At 38.2% G+C, this 22,139-nt stretch overlaps 1 protein-coding gene across 3 annotated transcripts in view; it reads right to left on the bottom strand.

Moving 5' to 3' along the window:
* Positions 1-22,139, bottom strand: part of LOC122789381 — a 475,956-nt gene that overhangs the window by 243,771 nt on the left and 210,046 nt on the right. Inside the window, exon 1 of one of the 3 annotated variants that reach the window (XM_044056786.1) lies at positions 12,430-12,509. The exons of 1 other annotated variant lie outside the window; for it this stretch is intronic. The gene's annotated coding sequence lies outside the window, so the exon portion shown is untranslated. Of the gene's footprint in view, positions 1-11,533; positions 11,660-12,429; positions 12,510-22,139 lie in introns of those variants that run through there. One more of the 3 variants, XM_044056784.1, reaches the window with a different exon arrangement.

Below are 22,139 nucleotides of genomic sequence, written 5' to 3'. Positions count from 1 at the left end.
CACCCCCTCAAGTTAATGCCTGGGCCCTCTCCTCTTTGGAATGTATTTCTCTAAAGTACAAGCAATTGCTAACAGGCTTTAACTATCTAAATCTGCAGGTGACTTACACTTTCCCTCCGATTCAGTAATTCTCTAACAGGCCCTTGATCACAGTAGTAACTGGTACTCTAATCACGATTACATCCTAAATGCAAAGAAATGTACAGCCTCCTTTATAAAATTAGGGTTTCTGTACAGTATTAGATAAGTGGAATTAAGACTTGATACCATAATCTGGGATTTAGGAATCTACACAGACATTGAGCTGTCTTCATATTAGCACATCTTCAGTTTTTGTCAGAAAATCCTTCTGCCTCTGTAATCATAATGGGAGGACAAAGGCCCAGAAATAGGGACAGATTTTAAATATTGCTCTTATCAACTTAGAATGTTGATAGAATAACAGGGTTTGTTTAAGAATGCATTTTCTTGAAGGACATGAAGTCTGAAACTCAACTTTATTTTATGTTTTTATTTTTATTTATTTTCCATTTGTTTACCAGGTTAATCCGACAGGACACAAGGTGACCGTTTCCAGCAGAGGCCCGGGGGGAAAAAAGCTCCAGATACATAGTAAAAAATTATAAAAAAAAAATAAACATAATAAAAAATGATATGAACATAGCTATTTTGTACAAAGAGCATAGAACATATAAAAGGAGTAATATCACAGTTTTACAAATGTTGTCGCATACATTGGTTAGAATATCGAGAAACAAATTAAACAAGATATTACACAACAAATATACAATTGCTTGAACTTAAATTCAAAAAGAAGTTGCCATAGACAAACAGGGTCATAAACTAGAAATCATAACTATAAAGGTGGCCTAAACACCTGGTTCACAGTACTATGCACTAACTGAAACTACACAGTACACCTGTGATCTAGGGATGTTGAAAGTCAGGAACAGGTGAAATTAGTCTGGTTCTGTACAGGACCACATCCAAGTTTTGAATAGGAGATCTTTTAGTAGGGTTTTGAAAGTATGTTTACTATTTAGACCTCCAATGTGATGGGGTAGGGAGTTCCAGGCCTTAGCAACTGGATAGGAATAAAGAGATTGGCCTAAGCTATGTAAGCAATTGGTAACAGTCAGTAGGGTGGTATTGGAAGATTTTAGTTGACGTGCAGTATTATGGAAGGTGAGCAGACCATAGAGGGCAGGTATTTTGTTTGATTGGTATAGCAGCTGATGAGTCAGAAGAAGTCGATTGTATTTTAGGAGGTTAGGGAGTTCTAACCATCCTAGTTGTCTTAGGGAAAGGCAATGGTGAGAACAAAACTTAGCATTGGTTACAAATTTTTAGGTTTTATTGTAGCATGTAAATAGTTTCAGAAGGTCAGATTTGTTTAGGTTAGTTATTACTGGGGAAGCATATAGTAAGGTGGATAGTAGATGGGTACGAGAGATAGTGATTCGGGATTCCTGTCGGAGGAAGCTGTTGCAGCGGTAGAGTGAACCTAGTTTTTTATGAACTTTGGCAATTGTTAGTGCTATATGTTTGTCGAATTTTAGGTTTTTGGCAACAGTTATACCTAGTAGCTTGGATTGAGTTATTGGTGTGATAAGAGTATTATTGAAGGATGTTATTGAGAATGACAAGGTAGACGTGAAAGTTTTGGATTGGTGGGTTATCATGAGTTGGGTCTTAGATGGGTTTAGTATGAGTTAGGAGGAATTTAGCCATTTTTCTATAGTAGTGAAGGCTTCATGGGTTATATCTTGGAGTAATTGTAAACAGGGGGCTGAGCAAATAAGGGTGGTGTCATCAGCATACTGTACTGTATTAGTTTGCTAGGTAGCCGAGGGCAGGTTATTGGTAAAGATGGAAAATAGTAAGGGACCAAGAATGCATCCTTGTGGAACACCTTTTCCCACTGGGAGGAGAGGGGAGAGAGAGTTATGCCATTTAACAGCTTGTTGCCAGAGGGACAGATAATTTTTAAACCACAGTAGAGAGGAATTATCCAGATTGAGCTCAGAGAGTCGATAGTAATTTGCAGTGGAATACCGTGTCAAATGCCTTTGACAGGTCTAGGAAGACAACAGATACTAAGTTACTGAGATTTCTTTATTAGTTGATGTGGTCAGTAAAGGATATAAGGGCAGAGGTGGTACTATGGTCTGGCCAAAATCCATGTTGGGAATTTGCTAGCAGGTTATATTGAATAAGATGATTCAGTAGTTGGGTGTGTACACATTTTTCTAAGATTTTTAATAGGGGAGATAGTATAACTATGGGGCAATAATTGCTAAGTTCTGTCAAGGAACCACCTTTGTGTAGGGGGATGACGTAAGAAATTTTCCAGAGACAGGGGACAGTGTTTAGCTATGGATCAATTGATGAGTATGGAAATAGGGTAGGCGATGGCAGACATGGCAATCCTGAGGTAATCAGCGAGGAGTTTATTAGCAGCGAGAGTGGTGGGTTTCAATTTGGCAAGGTGTTTACAAATTAGGTCAGTTGGAATTGGTTTAAGAGAGAATTGGGAGTTGGTCTTATGGTGATAGTTTTGTATTTTTAGGGTATTTGCAGTAGTAGTGGGGAAATTGTTGAATAACTTTTAGACGGAGGAGGTGGAATAGTCATTAAACTGGGTGGCAATATCATTATCACCTTCAATGTTAGGGTTTGGGGAAGTGATTTTGCCTGGTTGGAGAATGTGGTTGATTGTGGGCCAGAATTTTTGTGGATTGTTGTAGAGAGTTTTTTGTAGCTGGATATAACTTTTTTGGTCATTACGCATTTGTTTTTTTGCTTTGTTTCTGAGCTCTAGGAAGTATTGTTGATTTGTACTTGTTTTGTTGGTACGTCAGGTTGTCCAAGCTCTGTCTCATTGTTTGTGTAGGGATCTTGTGTCTTTTGTGATCCAGGGAGCTGGGCTGGTTTTAGTAAAAATTATACATTGTGGGGCCATAAGATTAAGGGTACCTAAGAAGATAGTATTAAAGTACTCCACGGCTTCATCTAATGGTAGAGTTTTAAGAGATGAGCAATTTATTTTTTTAAGGTGTTGATGAATTGGTCTGGTAGGAAATTTTTGGAACTCCGGATAGAAAGTAGGATGGGGGATTTATGGGTTTTGTGTGCTGTCTTAGTATGAATGTGGGTAAGCGATCACTGAGGGAGTCGGGTAACGTACCAGATATATTGGCCGATGAAGGCTTGTTGGTTAGGATGCAGTCTAATATGGATTCCTTTTTGGTGCATTTGTCTATATGGGTGGGGGTTTGGATAAGGTGTGTGAAGTTTAATAGGTTTAAGTGGTACTCCAGGGGGATGCCATGATAGACACCCAATCAATGTTGAAGTCCCCAGGATAAGTGTCTCTTGTGGGAGGACGGTGAATGTAAAATGGACTCTAGGGTAGCAATATTGTTGCCTGGTGGTAAGCAGACACCTATACTCTTGAGCTGTTTCTGATGGTTTCATTTTATATTTGCAAACAGGGTTTCTGCATAGCCGAAAGTGGGGATATCCTTACGTATTTGTTGGAGAGTAAGGTTGTGCCTGTAAAGTAGGACAATGCCCCCCCCTTCTTTTAGCAATTTGATCACTTCTAAGGATTTTGTAGCCAGGAGGGGATATGATGGTATCTTGGATGTGGGGCTTGAGCCAGGTCTCGGTTAGGACCACACTGTCAGGGTTATAAAAAGATAGAGAGGCATGTAGCTCTTTAATTTTATTCATGATGATGCGGATGTTTATACAGAGTATTAAGAAGAAGCCAGAGGGTTTTTGCTTCCAGGGGATATTAGGTCCTTGTAGGTTTGTAGCAGTGGGTATAGTAGTGGAAGGGCCTGGGTTACGGTGCATGTCGCCACTGAGTGCAACTTTATGCGATTATTTAGTGACTTAATTCCTGAGATCATTCCAGTGATTTGCTAGAAGAACACAGATTCTATGCAATACAGGCCAAAAATATGAGGCAACAATCTGCAAAGTCAAGAGGTATGTTCTCCGTTATTCTTCCCTTATGAGGTGTGTTCTCCGTTATTCTTCCCTTATGAGGTGTGTTCTCCGTTATTCTTCCCTTATGAGGTGTGTTCTCCGTTATTCTTCCCTTATGAGGTGTGTTCTCCGTTATTCTTCCCTTATGAGGTGTGTTCTCTGTTATTCTTCCCTTATGAGGTGTGTTCTCTTTTATTCTTCCCTTATTTCCCATATCCCAGCATATTATGCTTTACTTGGCATACATAGATCCAAACAACTCTCCTAACTAGAAAGAACCCATCATTTTATTCCTAAAAGAATTCAAGGTCTAAAGAACTGCTCTTTCTTGGATAAACTAAACACCCTGCACTTATTGTGACTAATAAGTCCCTCTTAAGGGTTGTTCTGCAGCATTGTTAGCTAAGCCCACAATGGTTAAGATACTGCTGGCTTAATGTAAATCTATGAATCTGTCAGCCTATGAACCTGTTGTGTACAGTATGAAACATGGTAAAAAGATGTAAACCCATGCATACAGAATTTAGTAATCCTCCAGTTTTTCACTTTATAACATGAAGATGAGCCACATAACACAAGCACTCAGGTCACTCCAAAGCAAGTACAAATATGACTCCGTCATTGTCCATGCAGGCGTGAATGACCTGAGATGTACCTCCCTGGACTACATGAAAAGAGACATAGAGGAGGTCTCTGATTATGTAGCCCAGGCTGGTATGACCCTGACCCTGAGCAGCATCTTGCCCTTACCAAGAATGATGCCACAATACAAAGACAAGATGATCAGCTTTAATAATTGGCTCAAATACTGGTGTCATTCTAGGGGGATCCAATGTCTGTCTGCTTGGGTTGACATGCTGGACAAGCCACGCTGCTTCGCAAGGGACGGCTTGCATCTGTCACCACTGGGCTACCGGATATTGGCTAAGGCTCTTGCCACCCCCATAGTGCCTTTTTTAGGCAAGGCTCAAAAGACAAACCGACCTCCTTAGAAAACAAAAATGGAAAAAAATTAAGGGTAATGCTGCTCAATGCCAGAAGTCTAAATCTCAAGATGCAGGCTCTCAAAGCACTCCTCAGTATGGAGAACATCGATGTCTGTGCAGTAACTGAAACCTGGTTCAAGGCTCCTGAGAGCACCCCAGCGCTACCAGGCTATACCTCGTATCATGCTTTTCAGCCCCAAAACTCAGGCCAAACCAAAAAGGGAGGGGGATTGTCCATATTCATCAAGGACACCCACACCTCCAGGTTAGTGGCAACACATGAAGCATCAGAGACCATCCAGGTGCAACTAACCATAGGCAAAACTGCTATACAACTGGTAGCATGTTACAGACCATCCTCCCAATCTCAGGAACCCCATTCAGCCTTCCTGAAGACATTGGAGGATATGAATGTCTCACCAAACACCATCATATTGGGAGACTTCAACTACCCTAACATAGACTGGGTGCATTATTCAAGCCCAAACACCCTAGCCCAAAGGTTCCTGGAATTCATAAATTCAAATGCAGTGGAACAGCTAGTCACCTCTCCCACAAGGGGGGATAATATACTAGACCTGATCATCACAAACATGGGGACAAAGTGCTCCACACCGGAAGTATACCCCTCACTAGTGAGATCTGACCACAAACTAATCACCCTGGATATACATATCCCACCTCCACCCCCAACACAAAGGACTACAGTGAAAAACTTCTCAAAAGCCGACTTTACACTTCTTAAAACTGAGATGGTATCCTTTAAGCCCACTGGGCTAGTGGAAACCACATCTCACAATGCAGAATCCTTCACAAATGCTTTCTACGGACATCTCCAAGAATGCATGGATCATGCAATCCCAAATAAAACCAAGACCCTCTCCAACAAGGGCAGGCATCCTGTCTGGTGGACCCCAGCCATAAACAAATTGTATAACAAAAGAAGGAAGCTACTGCATGACAGAGCAAAATCCCATAAAGAGAAGGCATCTCTGATCAGCACTAGTAGAAAGCTACGTTCTCTCATAAAAACATCCAAGGCCAACTTTGAGAGAAAAATCGCTATGGACACTAAAGATAACCACAAGGCCTTCTTCTGCTATGTTAGAAACCTGGGTGGAAACCCTCAGATATGTTCAGTGTTAGTTCACAATGACAAAAAATACACTGAACCCACAGATATTGCCAACATTCTGGCAGACAGGTTCAGTGCAAATTTCTCCCTTCCCTCACCCCCAAAAGAAGAAATACTTATAGCAGCTGAATGTAACCTCCCTGTCATCTCAGATGTCCAGGTGAGAACTGCCCTCAGCAAAGCTAAAAACACAGCATCAATGGGACCTGACGGTATCCCGGGTTGCGTGCTACGTGAACTCCAAGAGGAGCTAAACCCGCACATAAAAATGCTATTTAACCTTAGCCTTACTACAGGATATGTACCTGAACACTGGCGCACAGCAACAGTGGTCCCACTCCACAAAGGAGGCACCTCTGCAGACCCTGGTAACTACCGCCCCATAAGTTTAACCGGCCTGGTCTGCAAAGCTATGGAAAGAATCATTATGGAACTCATAAACAGAGACATTGGGGACTTACAGACAATTGATCCCACCCAGTTCGGCTTTGTAAAGGGCAGATCCTGCCTTTTGAACCTGTTTGACTTTTTCAAAACAGTCACTAGAGCCATTGACAAGGGCAAAGCAGTCCATACAGCCTACCTGGACTTGGCTAGGGCTTTCGACACAGTACCCCACTCTGGCATCATAGACAAGCTCAGCAGCTTAAATGTAAATCCATATGTCATAAGATGGGTTGCAAACTGGCTAAAGGATAGAACCCATAAAGTCAAAATCGCTGGAGCCATGTCAGACTCAAAGCCAGTCACAAGTGGTGTCCCACAGGGCTCTGTCCTGGGACCCCTCTTGTTCGGCATTTATTTCTCAGATGTGAAAGCAAACATGGGAGGGTTGTGGCTGACAAAGTTCACAGATGACTGCAAACTAGGCACCATAGTCGATACACCAGCTGACACATACATCCTACAGAAAGGTCTCACTGAAATGGATAACTGGTGCTGGAGTCATGGCCTTAAACTAAATGCCAAAAAATGTATAGTCATCCCCTTTGGGAAAAACAAAGTACCCATAAATTATCACATAGACAGTAACCCACTGAGTATGGAAAAAGTAATCAGAGACCTGGGGACCCAAGTCGATAGTGACCTCTCATTTGACACACACATTGCCAAAGTGGTTAGAAAGACTTTCTACCTTGCCCACTTTATCATGAAGGGATTCACATCCAGATCAAAGGAGGTTATTGTACCCCTATACTTCTCCCTTATCAGGCCCATGATTGAGTACAATGCCCCATTTGGTATGTACCTCACCCGGCACTTGCAACAGCTAGAGAGACCCCAAAAGTACCTCACCAAGAGGATCAAGGGTCTCCAACATATGTCATATGCTGCCAGACTAAAGAAACTCCAGCTCTATTCAGTAGCATACCGCCTACTCAGAGGTGATCTGTGCCTGACGTACAAGGCCATGTCCAATCAGGAATTGATGGACATGCTCCACCTCAAAAAATCCAAATCCATCAGAACCACGAGAGCTAAAGATTTAAACCTCAGCACAAGTATGAATAGGACATGCTGGAGGGACAGATTCATAACTCAGAGGCTTCCCATACTCTGGAACAGAATCCCAGTTCATGTTAGGCAGAGCCGCTTGCTGACTCTCTTCAAGAGAAATCTTGACGAGTGGATGGGAGATCGTAGGTTTACCCCAGGGGTCATCTCTGTGTCACTACTAGACAGAGGCACAGTAAACTAATTCTATTATGTAAGGGGGTCTTCACTGTGTCACTACTAGACAGAGGCACAGTATTCTAAATCTATTCTGTACACTTTTGTACCATTACATGGGGTGGCAAAAGCCACATCACTATGGCTAGGCTTATAAATGCCCCAGGGCAGATAGCCTAGTACTAAACTATGAAACTATGAAACTTAAAAAACCTTAAACATTATCCTATTTAGTCATAGCCTTCCCAGAGGTCAACAAACTTTGTTTGGGATTTTTAGTGAACTTTGTAGGTCTTCACAGTCCCTCTCCCCAATAATGCCTGTCTATGTATCTCATCATCTGTGATCTGCTGGAAGGTTTGATATGCCTTTAGATATCTTTGCCTTCTAGTTACTTCTCAGTTTTATCCACGCATCAAAAGTCTAGATTTCTTTTGTACTCTATATACATTTTCAAATAGTGGGACGAGGAAAAGTAAAGAAACATTGGGTTTTAGTGAAGGCAATATTTGCTCTTCTTTCCCAAGTCCAAAAAAATATAAAAATAAGCATAATCCTTCTGAAGGAGAGAAAATGGACAAAACAGGGAGAATGTGTTGATGCAGGTTTATAGAAGATAGTGCAGAATAAAAGCATTAGTCAACATAAACGCTAATAAATACTGCAGAACACATTTAACAAGCAGGTAGTAAAAGAAAGCGTTACTACTCAGTTACCAGAGTCACAATTTTGCTCATTATGTTTGCAAATCTCCTAGTGTTTGGCATCCAGACGAGTGATCCCACCTGCCCAAGCCTTGCTGTTGCCTTGTCTGTCTTCCTCATGTTTTTATTTATGACAAGTTTGCAGTGTGATTCTACTGTTTCTACTGCGTTTCTCCTTCACAATCCTGTTTAGAAAAATAGATGTCTGCTAAGGGGCACTAGTTTGCTATTCTGTTCTATTCTGTTTAGTGGTCTACATACTTTGAATGTTCCATTTAAACTCAACAAAAACATAAAAAAGGTCACACAGAATAACAGACAAGGAAACATCCAAAGAGGCTTTGGCAAACCATAGACATCACTGTGTAATACCTTAAGCCAGAACTATAGATGTTTCATTTGGTGCCCAGCACCAATCCCCTGTCTAGTGCCCCTCAGTGATTGGTTGAGGAGCAATTTCTGGTGCTCCTACTTTCTCTCCTAAGGAGAGTCATCAGGTCTAACACCATCACATTGTACATGACAGCAAAAAAACAAAAAAAATCCAGAAATCTGATGGTCTTTCCCCTCCTAAGGAGAAGCACCAGGTCCTAATGCCCTCAAATCTAATATGTCAGTGAAGATTATAAAAACAGATATCCAAATGTGCTGCCTGATATATTGCATCCAGATTATTTGCCCCTTTCATCTCTGTGCTTTTGCCTTAAGCCTTCTAAGAAGGAAGCTCATGGGAAATATGCAATGGTCCCTTCAGGCCATACAAGTATTTTAGCTACTGAATGTCACTGACATTTTAAATTTTATAAGTCTTTACTGAGAAATTCCAGACACGAATGCAAACACAGTTAGCTGTACAGCAAATAATTCAAATTGATTTATATAGACATATGTTTACTTTTTTATGGGCTCATCACTACAATTAATGTGGATTGTTTGGCTATTTTCTGAAAACAGCTGATTTACAAAGCCTTATATCTGTAACATGAGGGTGACTGCAATATTGCCCAAATAAGCTAAGTGTGACAAATGAAAAGGACACACTGAACAACATAATAGGAAAAGCACCAAAAGAAACCCTAGCACCAATGAGAAATATAGAATGATCCCTTAAGGAAATACAAACATTTCAACTACATGGCTTCTGAGTACTCACTGACTTTTTAGAGCTTACTAGTCTTTACTGAGACATTCAGGACCATACAGTCTTTACATTTATTTAAAATTAAAATTTCATTTAAATGTGACCTAAATCAATTGTGCTGTTAAAAGGACAGACAAGTCTTGAATTTTTTGTTTACGTCTGTTTCTTGTATCATTGGTGGCAGAATGTTACTTCTCTCAAAAATTTTTTTATGACTGCATAGAGGTATGTAATGTGTACATTTAAAAACAGGACTGCTCAGAATACAGCCGCAGTAAGTTGTTTCAGAACTCTTAACACTTTCACGATTGACAGAAAATTCCATATATGATGTCAGAAAAGTGACTGAAAAGTGTTGCTCATTATAGTTTCAGATTGCAGTGTCACACTATTGAAATGATCAGCAGGCATTTCTAATGAATATACAAGACTTCAACAAACCATATTTCATTGAAAGAGACCCACCAAAATCCTGCTCTCCACTGCATTTATTATTCTAAATCCAGGCATCAATGATTGTGGAAATATAAAATAAAACATAGTAATACAATAAATTTTTAAGACAATAGACACATCTTCAATGATTGCAGCACAAAAGTATCAAATATATCTTCTTCCAACAGTCACTGATCATTTTATGTTGGAATAAGGGAATATGCAATTGTGATTATCTCAACTCTATCAGCACTTTCACTGTTAGCTACTGATTATGAATAACCGAACAAATAAAAATTTGTCATCAGTTAAGATTAGCACAATCAACTGGATGACAAGAAATCAGAAATAGATACAGTCATACAAAACAGAGGACAAAAATGTAGATTACTAATTCAGATTGTGACATACATGCCTAGTACTTGAGTTTTTAAATGTACTTGTTTACAACCAATAGTACAACTACCATTTTGATTCTAAGTGCATTTCCCTTTTATTACTTTTTTTTTTCTTTTCAGTTGCCTTTTGTATCATTAACAATGAAGATGGTCACAGTTGGAAGACAGGTCAATTGACATAATGGCATACACATCTGATCGGGCTGGCACCGCTAGTACCTGGAGAGCCTTTCATTATAAATTATTTTGCCTTACGATTTGAAATCTGTCCACATTCATGTACTATTAGAAGTGATTAAACATGCTAGTGAAACCATTTTTTTCTACTAAGAAAAAAGTGTTGCTAACACAACATTCTTTTTATGGGCAGGCTGGGCATGAAAGAGACAATTATGTAGTTAATGTTCATCTGTCTATATAGGTTTTACACACACAGACACACACACGCACACACACACACACACACACACACACACACACACACACACACACACACACACACACACACCTATCTGTGCCTGATAAAGCTTAACTGATTGTAATGAATCCAGCATTTAGCTAAACCGTCTTTATATACTGAATACATAGTTTGGATATCTCACATAAGCAACAGCCTCATCCATTAATTTCCTGCAAATAAATACCAACAAATAATTTTACTTTTCCAGCTGACATACTGTGATAAATTTATCCAGTGTATTTAATGTTGCATTGAATGTTTACGAAGTTGAGTATATGCCGTTACTCAAAATGGAAAAATGAAAAGAAAATCAATAGAAATGTAAACATTATAAACAATGGGACTTAGAAAATCCAATTAAACTAAAGTCACAATAAATGTCTGATTGCTAAATTCACATCTGAAATCCCAAAACAAGAAAGGGTCAACTTAACTTTAAAATTAGGTGTGATAGGTTATAGTTAAAGTCGTATCCATCTGATAAGAAAAATAAGCAGGAAGAACATCTTATTAAAAATTAATTTGGCATTAGTAGAAATATTTGCCATTCCATCCAGGACAGTAATACATTCAAAAATGTATTTTTCTTAAAGATATACAATTGTACCTGAGAAGAAAGCAGGGAGCTTCAGTCCTGTGTCAGAATGTACCTTTCCTACATATTGTCCAGTACTGGTTTGTATGTATCAAGGATATCCTAAACTACATAAGGTACAATTAGGTTCTGTTTCCTTCCTTCAGGAAGGCACAGTAAGTAATTCAAAACAATGCATACATAGAAACCAGTTTAGCAATGTCTGTCATGTGACTAAAATACAGGCTGGTAAAATAAACATTCAATGAGCAAGTGTAAGACTACAAAGTTCACAGCTCAGCCCTGAAACTAACAACATTGATGACAGCAGTTATACAGGCCTGAAATTTAAGCTAAATGTCAGAAAAAGTGCTTTATGCATGATATGCCTTCAAATTAAAATATCATCATATGGAGAGCAGCACATGAAATACGAACACAGCAGTTCCTCAAATGTTTACGAAAGTGAAAAAATGCATTGTAATATACATCATATCCACCATCTCACAACTAATGAAGATTCTTTAGAACCAAGTACCAAAATAAAATATAGAAACGTAAGTGATAACATTAATGCATGAAAATTTCTTTCCTGCCAAATTTTATGACTATGGGCATTAGTGATGTCAAAGTGATCACTCATTATCCATAATGTTCCTGCTAACAAAACAGTGCAACATCTAAGCTATAATGTCTAACACGTTATAAGTGCCATGCCTTCTCAAACAAAAAAAAAAAAAAAATCACCACTGAAAATTGACTCCTCAAGTTATCAGTGACGTACCATGCATAAAGTTACACATTAGAAATATTACTAGATAATTTTGTTAATATTCAGAGGTTCACTCTTTCCCAAACAGCACAATTCTAAGGACTTGAATTCTCTAGTAAGCTGAATCTGAACTCAAATATGATAAAGCTGGTTTTACCTGTCAGGTTAAGAGTAAGCCTGTTCAGCCAAAAACAGCCATTTTCGATATGAAAACATAGAAGTTTGATGACAGGATGAGGTGGTGTCAGTTTGCTGACGTGTGACACATACAATGGAAATTTACACGTGAGGCAAAATGTCTTGAGACGTGGCTAGGTAACAGGAGATACACAGAATACCTTTCTTTGTTGCCTAAGCAAAATGAAAGATTCCTGCTGTAACTTCAGCTTTGTTCTCACTATGATAGTCTGTTATAATTACAGAAGTAATGGTACTTCAGTACTACAGTCCATTATAATTACATATGCTACTTCAGTACTACAGCCCATTATAATTAGAGTAGTAATGGTACCTCAGTACTACAGTAGTAAGGGTACCTCAGTATTACAGTCCATTATAATTACAGTAGTAGTGGTACCTCAGTACTACACTCCATTATAATTACAGTAGTAATGGTATCTCAGTACTACAGTCCATTATAATTACAGTAGTAATGGGACCTCAGTATTACAGTCCAATATAATTACAGTAGTAGTGGTACCTCAGTACTACACTCCATTATAATTACAGTAGTAATGGTATCTCAGTACTACAGTCCATTATAATTACAGTAGTAATGGTACCTCAGTATTACAGTCCAATATAATTACAGTAGTAATGGTACCTCAGTACTACAGTCCATTATAATTACAGTAGTAATGGTACCTCAGTACTACAGTCCATTATAATTATAGTAGTAATTGTACCTCAATACTATAGTCCATTATAATTACAGTAGTAATGGCACCTCAGTACTACAGTCCATTATAATTATAGTAGTAATTGTACCTCATTACTATAGTCCATTATAATTATGGTAGTAATTGTACCTCAATACAATAGTCCATGCTGCAGTAGCGTTGTCACCTCACAGTTAGACGTTGCCCGTTCGATTCTCAGTTAGAGCGTCTTCTGTGTGGCGACATGCGTGAATGGCCGTTCCTTCGTTGAAGGTTGTGCGTTATGCCCGGCAAGCCAGTATGTAAAAATCTACTGCCAATCATTAGCAGACCGGAGTTCCGCTGTGGCGACCCCTATCCGGGAAAAAGCCGAAAGACACAAACTTACAGTAGTAATGGTACCTCAAAACACATCCTGTGCTCAGTCTCCTGATCTCATCTAGTCTCATAAATGAACAAAGACACCAACTTATCCAAACTCCTTTAGTAAGGTACCTGCCCCCCCCCCCAACCAGCAGTGAATAATATACTCTTCCCATGACATCAGTCTTGTGCGTGATATCATTTTATCTTAAAGGCCTCACACTGGGGCATGTGAGGTCACCTATGGAACTTTCGGTGAATGCAAAATATTCAAAAACTGTTCACCAAAACTACTTTCACTGATAGTGGAGTTAGTCTAATGGTTGTAAGGTGTGCCTCCCACATGAAAGGTGTAGAGGGGCTTACCCCCTGCAAAAAAAGGTTTCCTTTGATGTTCCCTGAAGGCAGTTTCGGTGAATAGTTATCAAACTTTTTAACTACCTTCAGTGAGTTGACATAAATCCATTCACATTCAACAAGGAAGTACTCACCTGCATGCTATTTACCATATTCACTCAATGCCAGTAGGATATTGTCATCACCAAACAAAGCTGCATCCTTTATGTCCTCAACCTGGTTATTCTCCAAGTGTCAGGTATTCATGAAAATGATGAACGGGGGAAGGGAGACAAGACACACATTTTGCAGAGTCTTATGCTGACATTGAATGCATTTAACCTACTGCTGAGAATACTGACAAACGCTTACTCCATAAAATACAGGTACAGAATAATAATTATTTGAAGCCCAGAGATCAGATACTGTTTTAGAACCTCTCACAATACATTTCAGTGCATGCAGGGATATACCTTCTCAAGGTCCAGAAACCATATGGAGCCCATACTTGCAAACTCTGGTGGCACCACAAATATCCATGCAAGGAAATTAAGTTAATTAACTTTCCATGGCCAAGACAAAAATCTGCTTTGCAGCTCATAAACCTTAGACTCAAGTGTCAGATGAAGTTTCTTTTCCAGCACCCTGACTCCCAGCAGCAAACTCCCTTTGTCTTTTTCACATGTCAGCAAGCTCCTACTGCTTCACCCTCTCACCAAGTTTCTATATTTCTTCATTGAACGTGGTTCTTTTTGTCTGAACTGGCTTTATATAACTGGAACAAATCATTCTGTTCCTCTTTTTGAAATTACGGGTAAAACCCCCTGATTTGTAGATCTGAGAATGGGCATTACAGTAACAACCAGCATAATCTAATGGTTTCAGTGTAGCTGAGCATATCGTATCCACGTCTTTAATTTTGACACAATGGGACTATGTAGTTGCCATGGAGACCAGATCCCACAGGTTGCTTCTGGCACTGATTTCTCAAACAAGGGTATGTCCACTGCATTCTGTAATTCCTCAAAGTATTCCTTCTGGTAACCATAAACATGGTCAGGACTCAGACTACCGAGTCCTGTAATTAGGAGGCTGGCTAGCCAAATATTCAGACTTATAGAGCCCAAATCTGAGATTGCCATTTCTCAGACTATTCCATTTTCTCTAAGGCATGATGATCTTGAAGTTGGTATATATAAGTTTGATGGGTGTTGGTGGGGGCTTACTCCCCACATTAGGGGTGCAGGGGGGGGCTTGATCATGCAAAAATGCAAGTTTAAAGGAGAAGGGCAATGTTCAATAATGCTGTTTGCATGCATTTCTGGTCTTTTTTTTTTTTTTTTGATGTACTGGCAATTGACATTACTAGTGTCAGCATTTCAGTAGGAAGCTATTCCTTCCATGTCATGACAACATTTCCCATCAAGGACACCATTTCCCCAAATTTGTTAATAACCATGACACCAGGTCTCCGGATGGTTTGCTAGACCCTCTCTGAGGCTACCTGGAAATCCTTCTCTATAGTCTTGTCAAGCTGTTCCTTTACACAGATCTCTGCTTTGATGACTGCCATGGCTGCTACCTTCCAAGAACATAAGTACCTGTCTGACAAATCCAGAGACCCTGTTGATAGTATTGCATGGAAGATTTTTTTCTATAACTTAATGGCTTATTTTAAGTCTTGGATCCACCAGCAAGCTGCAAGGTTACTGTTATGACAATGGCCAGTCACCTTTTGGATGCATTTCCTTGCTGCTTCATCAACTACTGAGGTCTTGAACAGGTACATTTACACTTCACATCTGCATCCTACACTGGTATACAGAGTTGGATGGTGAACACATGTCACACAAAAACAACTCTCAGGACACTGTCCTATGTGCTTGGCTATTCTGAGTCTTGTCAAATGGCAGCTCCAGCTGACTTGCCCAACTTACCAGCAAGTGATGAGCATTTAATAATAAAGCACCTCCCTTTGCCTCAATGCCCACAACATATAACTATAGGCTTTAAAACCATTGTAAGTAGTAATGATATTGTCTTTACGTTCAAAAGGTTCCGTTTCCAGACTTTCTATTGAACCTTGACTCTTTCTTAAAATAACTGGTGACTGTGTGTCATTACTCACAAAAAAATGATTTCCATGATAGTGATCATTGCCTTGAACTATAGTTTCTTTGTCACGTGTTTTCTGAATCATCATCTCTTTCTGAGTAATGACAAATTAAAGTATTTAATTATACCAATTATGGCATTTCTGAAGATTTCTATAAACTATTTTTTAAAGGAATGAAGTTTATACCTACAGTTGACATAAATGTAGTGGATACAATTACAGAAGTAAAATTATTTTGTCGCAGGTTGAATTTAGCTATCCAGTTTGACAAGAATGAATCAGAAAACAGTTTTAGTTGTAAAAGGAATTCTAATATTCTCAAGAAGAAAAGCACATACATGCCCATCAGCAACCCTGTTGTAGGGAGTTTTGAGAAAATTGTTAGTCAGGATATTTATAGTTTCTATAGGACTTATAGAATGAATTTGAGACAAAGTATGGAATGGAAGGACAACTTAACCATAGGAGAATGAACATGTTTGAAAACTTTGATCAACAACCACCAAGTGAGGGTCATGAAACCCGACAAAGGGGGTGGCATCGTTATTTACAACAAATTAGATTACATCAATGAAATATACAAAATATTACATCTATCTGGTAAATACAAAGCCATTTCCCTAAATGAAGTGAACATCGGGTACAGACGTATTGATCTGGCCCTAGAAGAATACAATATTGATCATAGGATTACTGATGAGTTATATCAATTTTTGAAGGTAGAACATCCTACTTTAGCCTCTATTATAGGAATTCCCAAAATACATAAAAATTTGGAAAGTCCACCATTTAGACCGATTATTTCAGGAAACAAGTCTAAGACTTTTCCTATAGGAGTTGCCATAGACAGATGGGCCAAACCAGTATATAACAATATTACCCATCTGATTAAGGACTCTTGGGTGTTTCTTAGTAAATTGACAACCCAAATTTGGAATAAGAATCTTGTTTTTTTAACTATTGATGTCATAGACCTGTTTTCATGCATCCCGAAGGAGACTGGTCTAGAATATTTTAGTAATAGTTTAAGAACATTTTCAAACTTTGAATGGGACAAAATTAACCTCATGACTGATATGATAGGTTTAATATTGGACCATAATTATATCTTTTTTTGAGAACGAATTCTTTAAACAAACAACAGGTGTTGCTATGGGGGCATTTTGTGCCCCATATACGCAAATTTAGTTATGTTAGAATGGGAGATGGAACAACTATTTAATTGTAAATATTTCAAACATGTTAAGTATTATTCAAGATTTTTAGACAATTTGTTTATATTATGGGATGGTCCTGTAGATTATATTGAACCTTTTATTATATATCTTAATCAAACAACAGTTTTTTTAAAATTCACATACAATTATAACCTTAAAGGTATTGCTTATTTGGATACTTATATTAGTCACGGAAACGATGGTTTTGTATCTAGTATATATAGAAAATATATGTTCTCGAATGACTATTTGGAATTCAACAGCAACCATCCCACACACATGTTTAAAAATATATTTAAAGGGCAATGTATACGTGCTGCCCGAATGTCTTCCACTAAGGACATAATGAATCAAGAATTACAAAATATCAGGGACATGTTTACTGTAAGAGGTTACCCAGAACCATTATTAAATGATGTAATCAGGTATATTAGTTCAGAATGGGACAGGAGGTATAAACCTTTACTAGGAAATACTATTGTACAAAAAAGCAAGGATATAAGAGACCAAATGTGTAGGGTATGTGTATTAATGAATTCACCTGTTGTGAAGTACACAGAGAACATTATCAAACAACATTGGAAGTTAATTACTATGGACGAAAATATAGCACAGAAGGTTGGTATATTTCCTCAGTTTGTTTACAAAATGGGCCCAAATTTGAAAAGGATGATTGAAAGTAATACCCAAAATATTGAAATAAAGAGGAAAGCTACTGTGAAATGTGGTGCATGCAAACAGTGTAGGTATATAAACGGGAAAGAAGGATTTAAACTAAAAAATTTTAATGGAACATTTATTAAGGGAAGAGCAGGAAATTGTAACACTAAATTTGTGGTATACATCGCTACCTGTGAGGCTTGTTCTGCGTTCTACATAGATAAAATGGAAAGACAGTTAAAACGTTGTATATACGATCACATGTATTGTATTAAGAGGAAAGATAAGAAGAATGCCCTATGTAGACACATTGTACAAAATGGGGACACGCACAATTTTAAGTTCACTATTTTAGATCAGGTGGAGTTGACCACCAGGGGTGGCGATGTAAAGGGTATGTTAGCCATGAAAGAGAGTAAATGGCAAATATCCACGGATGCTCTTAGGTTTCCAGGCATCAACGATTACATTAGTATAAAACCATTTTTAAGCCTGGAATACATTTATTAATTAATGTATTAATTAATTTATTATTTATTTACAATGTATTTATTTATTTATTTACATTTCTAAATATTGTAAACATTATTTACATATTTTATACATATTTTATACATTTTTATATATCTATACATGTGCATTAAATTATGTAGCACCAATTCAGGATACACAGCATATTTCTAAGGACAGGATTATGAAGTTTTTAAATGAATTTGTTAACAATGTTTTTTAAAAAAAGTTCAAAAATTTTTTAGATATTATAAGCGTGTAGGTGACATAAGTAGTACTATCAACTTTTTATGTTCGTATAGAACTATTAAGTAAAAGGATTGCTTTGCACAGTTAGAATTAGTAGTGTTAGTATAGCATTTATTAATATATACATTCTATTGTGATTATTATAGCTGTATAAGCAATGTATTAGGTAGATACTACTTTAAAAGTTTTTGGTGCCAAAACGTAATATAAAAAGGAAATTGATTTTATTTTGGCAGTTCTGAGGAAGTCTGCATTAGACAGATGAAAGTGCTTAACTTGTTCGTTCTGGACTACTTGTTGTTTTGGATTCTTCATTTGTTTGTTGTGGATTATTAGTGTTGTTTCCTTAATAAACTGGGACCTGTTCAAGCTGAGGACTTGTTGTGCCATCATGTACCCTTGGTTTATTTACGTTTTTTCTGTCACAAGGCTGAAACCCACAATGTCTAAAAATCATGAACACTGAATCTCCCTATTAGTGTAAATCCAGGAATAAGTGCTAGCATGAGTCATGTGTTTGTATGTGTGTGTGTGTGTGTGTGTGTGTGTGTGTGTGTGTGTGTGTGTGTGTGTGTGTGTGTGTGTCGGGGGCAGTCCAGAATTCTTGACATTGTGGTCTTTAGTTTTTTGGTCATCTGTATTATGCTACTGGGATTATGCATTTCAAGATTGTGGGTTTCAATCTTGTGACAGTAAACATCATATATATATATATATATATATATATATATATATATATATATATATATGGGGGTCTATATTACAACGTCGAACTCACAGGAGTCCAAACGTTGTAATATCGAACTCAAATGTTTGAAATATGAAAATAACAAAGCCATGGCAAACCGATTTTTTCCCAGGGAAAAAATCTGTGGGCCATTTTCGGGGCTTTGCTATTTCCTCCACTGTGGTGCGATACCAGAGTTTGTATATTTAAATAGGGGGTGTGGGGGGCACAGCCCCCTATGTTGGGGGGTGAGGCATTAGTTTAAGTTTAAAGTATGTTTTTTTTTGTACTGGAACAGCGATTTTTTTCCCCTGGGAAAAAAGTTGCTGTTCTGTGTTTTCGTACTTTTAGGGTTTCGAACATCATGTTTCAATATTACATTGTTCAAACTCCTGTGAGTTCGACGATGTAATATAGACCCTATATATATATATATATATATATATATATATATATATATATATATGTATATACATATATATAAATATATATGTGTGTGTGTGTGTGTGTGTGTGTATGTGTAAAATGAGAGAAAGTTATCATTTGCATTTGTTAGCACACATGGGATGACTACATCAGGCTTATCTCAGCACACCAGTGACACTGATTCTGTAGTATCTGTTGCTGCTGATATTATCTATGCCACACACGCATTGTGCTTGATGAAGGACCTGATTACTTCATGTAATGGGAAAACAATGAATGTCCATATCTTTGACCAAGGGCACTGATGATACTGGCTTAATGTCAGGTAAGAGTGTGTCTATAGGATACACGCATAAGCTCCTCAAAAGGTGTGAACCAATGATTTAGTTTGTGTCACCATACATTTACATGGGCGCATGGACATTACTTGTGCACAAGTACATGTTCAGCATGTGGCATGATGTCAATGAATAGCAACAGTTTTACGGGCCTACAACATGACACATGAACTGGCATGGTCTGCACCACCTGTCAAATCAAGCTGCTAGTATGGCACCTACTGTCCATGTGATGGGGAGACTGGAGCAAGAGGGACTTATAGAAGATACGGCCTTTGGTCAGGCACATGGGGTCATTGTGTGACCATGGCAACATCCGAGATAAGAATAATGGAACACCCTAATGACAATCCCTGGTACATCAGCTGGCAAAGACCTGCTGAAATTATCCTCCATTGTTCTTACCACATCAAGTACACAGCCACAGCCTAAAAAGACAGGTTGACACCTGTGGTTCTTGTTATACTCATCAGTGCTTATAAACAGACCACTCACTACTTTGTGCCAATGGAGAGCCTACTTGGTAGTGTCATACATATGAATAGCTGGTGTAGTGGTTAGTATGCCAATTATGGGCATCCTGTGCACTTCCAGGATGGTGGACAGTGATGATGATGATGATGATGATGATGATGGTGATGATGGTGATGATGGTAACGATGCATCTGTACTGCAGATGATGTGGAATTTGAATAATTAATTGTTGTATGATTAGCTTTCTAAACCATATGATGCCTGCATGCATATGTGTACAAAATGCTAACCATTTAAATGTCAAAAAGGCTCAGAACATGGAAACTGAATTACCAAAAATCTGGGCTTACATGCTCCAGGTCAGAGTTTGCCATTTATCAGAAGACAGTTTTCCCCAAGGCAAGGAGATTTAAAAGCTGATATGTAAGTTTTAGTGTGTGAGGAACTTGCCGCATGCAAAAAAAAAAAATGTTAAACTAGAATACCAATTTTAAACTAGAATACCAATACAGCAACAATTTCATATTATTCTAGGGCTATATAAGAGATTTGTTTAGGCTCTTTGATACACTATAGCACATTGTTGAGGAAGGTGTTCACCAAGTGTTTCATATGTGGACCTCTGCAGTGTCCAGTAGCTAGTGCACATAACTTTGCATTTTTCATGGCCACTTGGTTTTATTAACCATCACTAAGCATGCAATGGAGCTATGGGCTCTCTATTTATTAACCATCACTAAGCATGCAATGGATCTTTGGGCTCTCTATTTATTAACCATCACTAAGCATGCAATGGAGCTCTCGGCTCTCTATTTATTAACCATCACTAAGCATGCAGTGGAGCTGTGGGCTCTCTATTTATTAAGCATCACTAAGCATGCAATGGAGCTCTGGGCTCTCTCCTCATTATGCATATCACTCCATGCATCTAATATGCACAACCGCAAGTATTTCTTGGTCAGTCAAGGACTAGTAACCACACTTCATCTAAAACACTTCTTTGGTCACCACATTGTGGCCTCATGCAGTGGGATGACAGTTCTTGCTCTGTGTTATAGAGCCTTACAGATAAATGTCACAGGGATCAGTATGTTTTCATTTACTTTCTTAATGTGTCTACTAGTTTAGCTCAGGATTATATGCTTACACAGGTATCTGTTACAGGTCTATGTGTATCTTGGTCATGTCATTTTTTGAATCACAATTTGTGCATTTGTTTTATCACAATGCTGGGTATTTCTGCATATTATGTGTTTCACTGGCATAGCCTAAGATTTTCTTTATGAGTCAGAATCTCACTGTGCAGTAATATGTTAAGTAAAAGGCCCTAATTCTTATTATTAGTCATTTAATGAAACAAAACTGAGTGAAACTTTATTTTTCTCTGTTCATTATTTTCTCCAGAGAGTCTAGTCTATAATGTTAGTTAGAGCAAATGTTACAAAAATTAACATTGGTCTTTTATCTCATAGCGCAGTTATATATAGTTACCCACACAGAGAAGTGTTAGCGTTTTAATAACAGGAATGCTCCTGACATTACAGATTACTTTCACAAAATGAAGTGATGTGAT

The sequence above is a fragment of the Protopterus annectens genome, chromosome 14.part0, assembly GCF_019279795.1.
Source record: "Protopterus annectens isolate FY-2018-M chromosome 14.part0, PAN1.0, whole genome shotgun sequence".
In the NCBI taxonomy this organism is placed as follows: Eukaryota; Metazoa; Chordata; order Ceratodontiformes; family Protopteridae; genus Protopterus; species Protopterus annectens.
The sequence above is the reverse complement of the archived record's forward strand: the minus strand, read 5'-3'. Positions and strand labels throughout refer to the sequence as shown.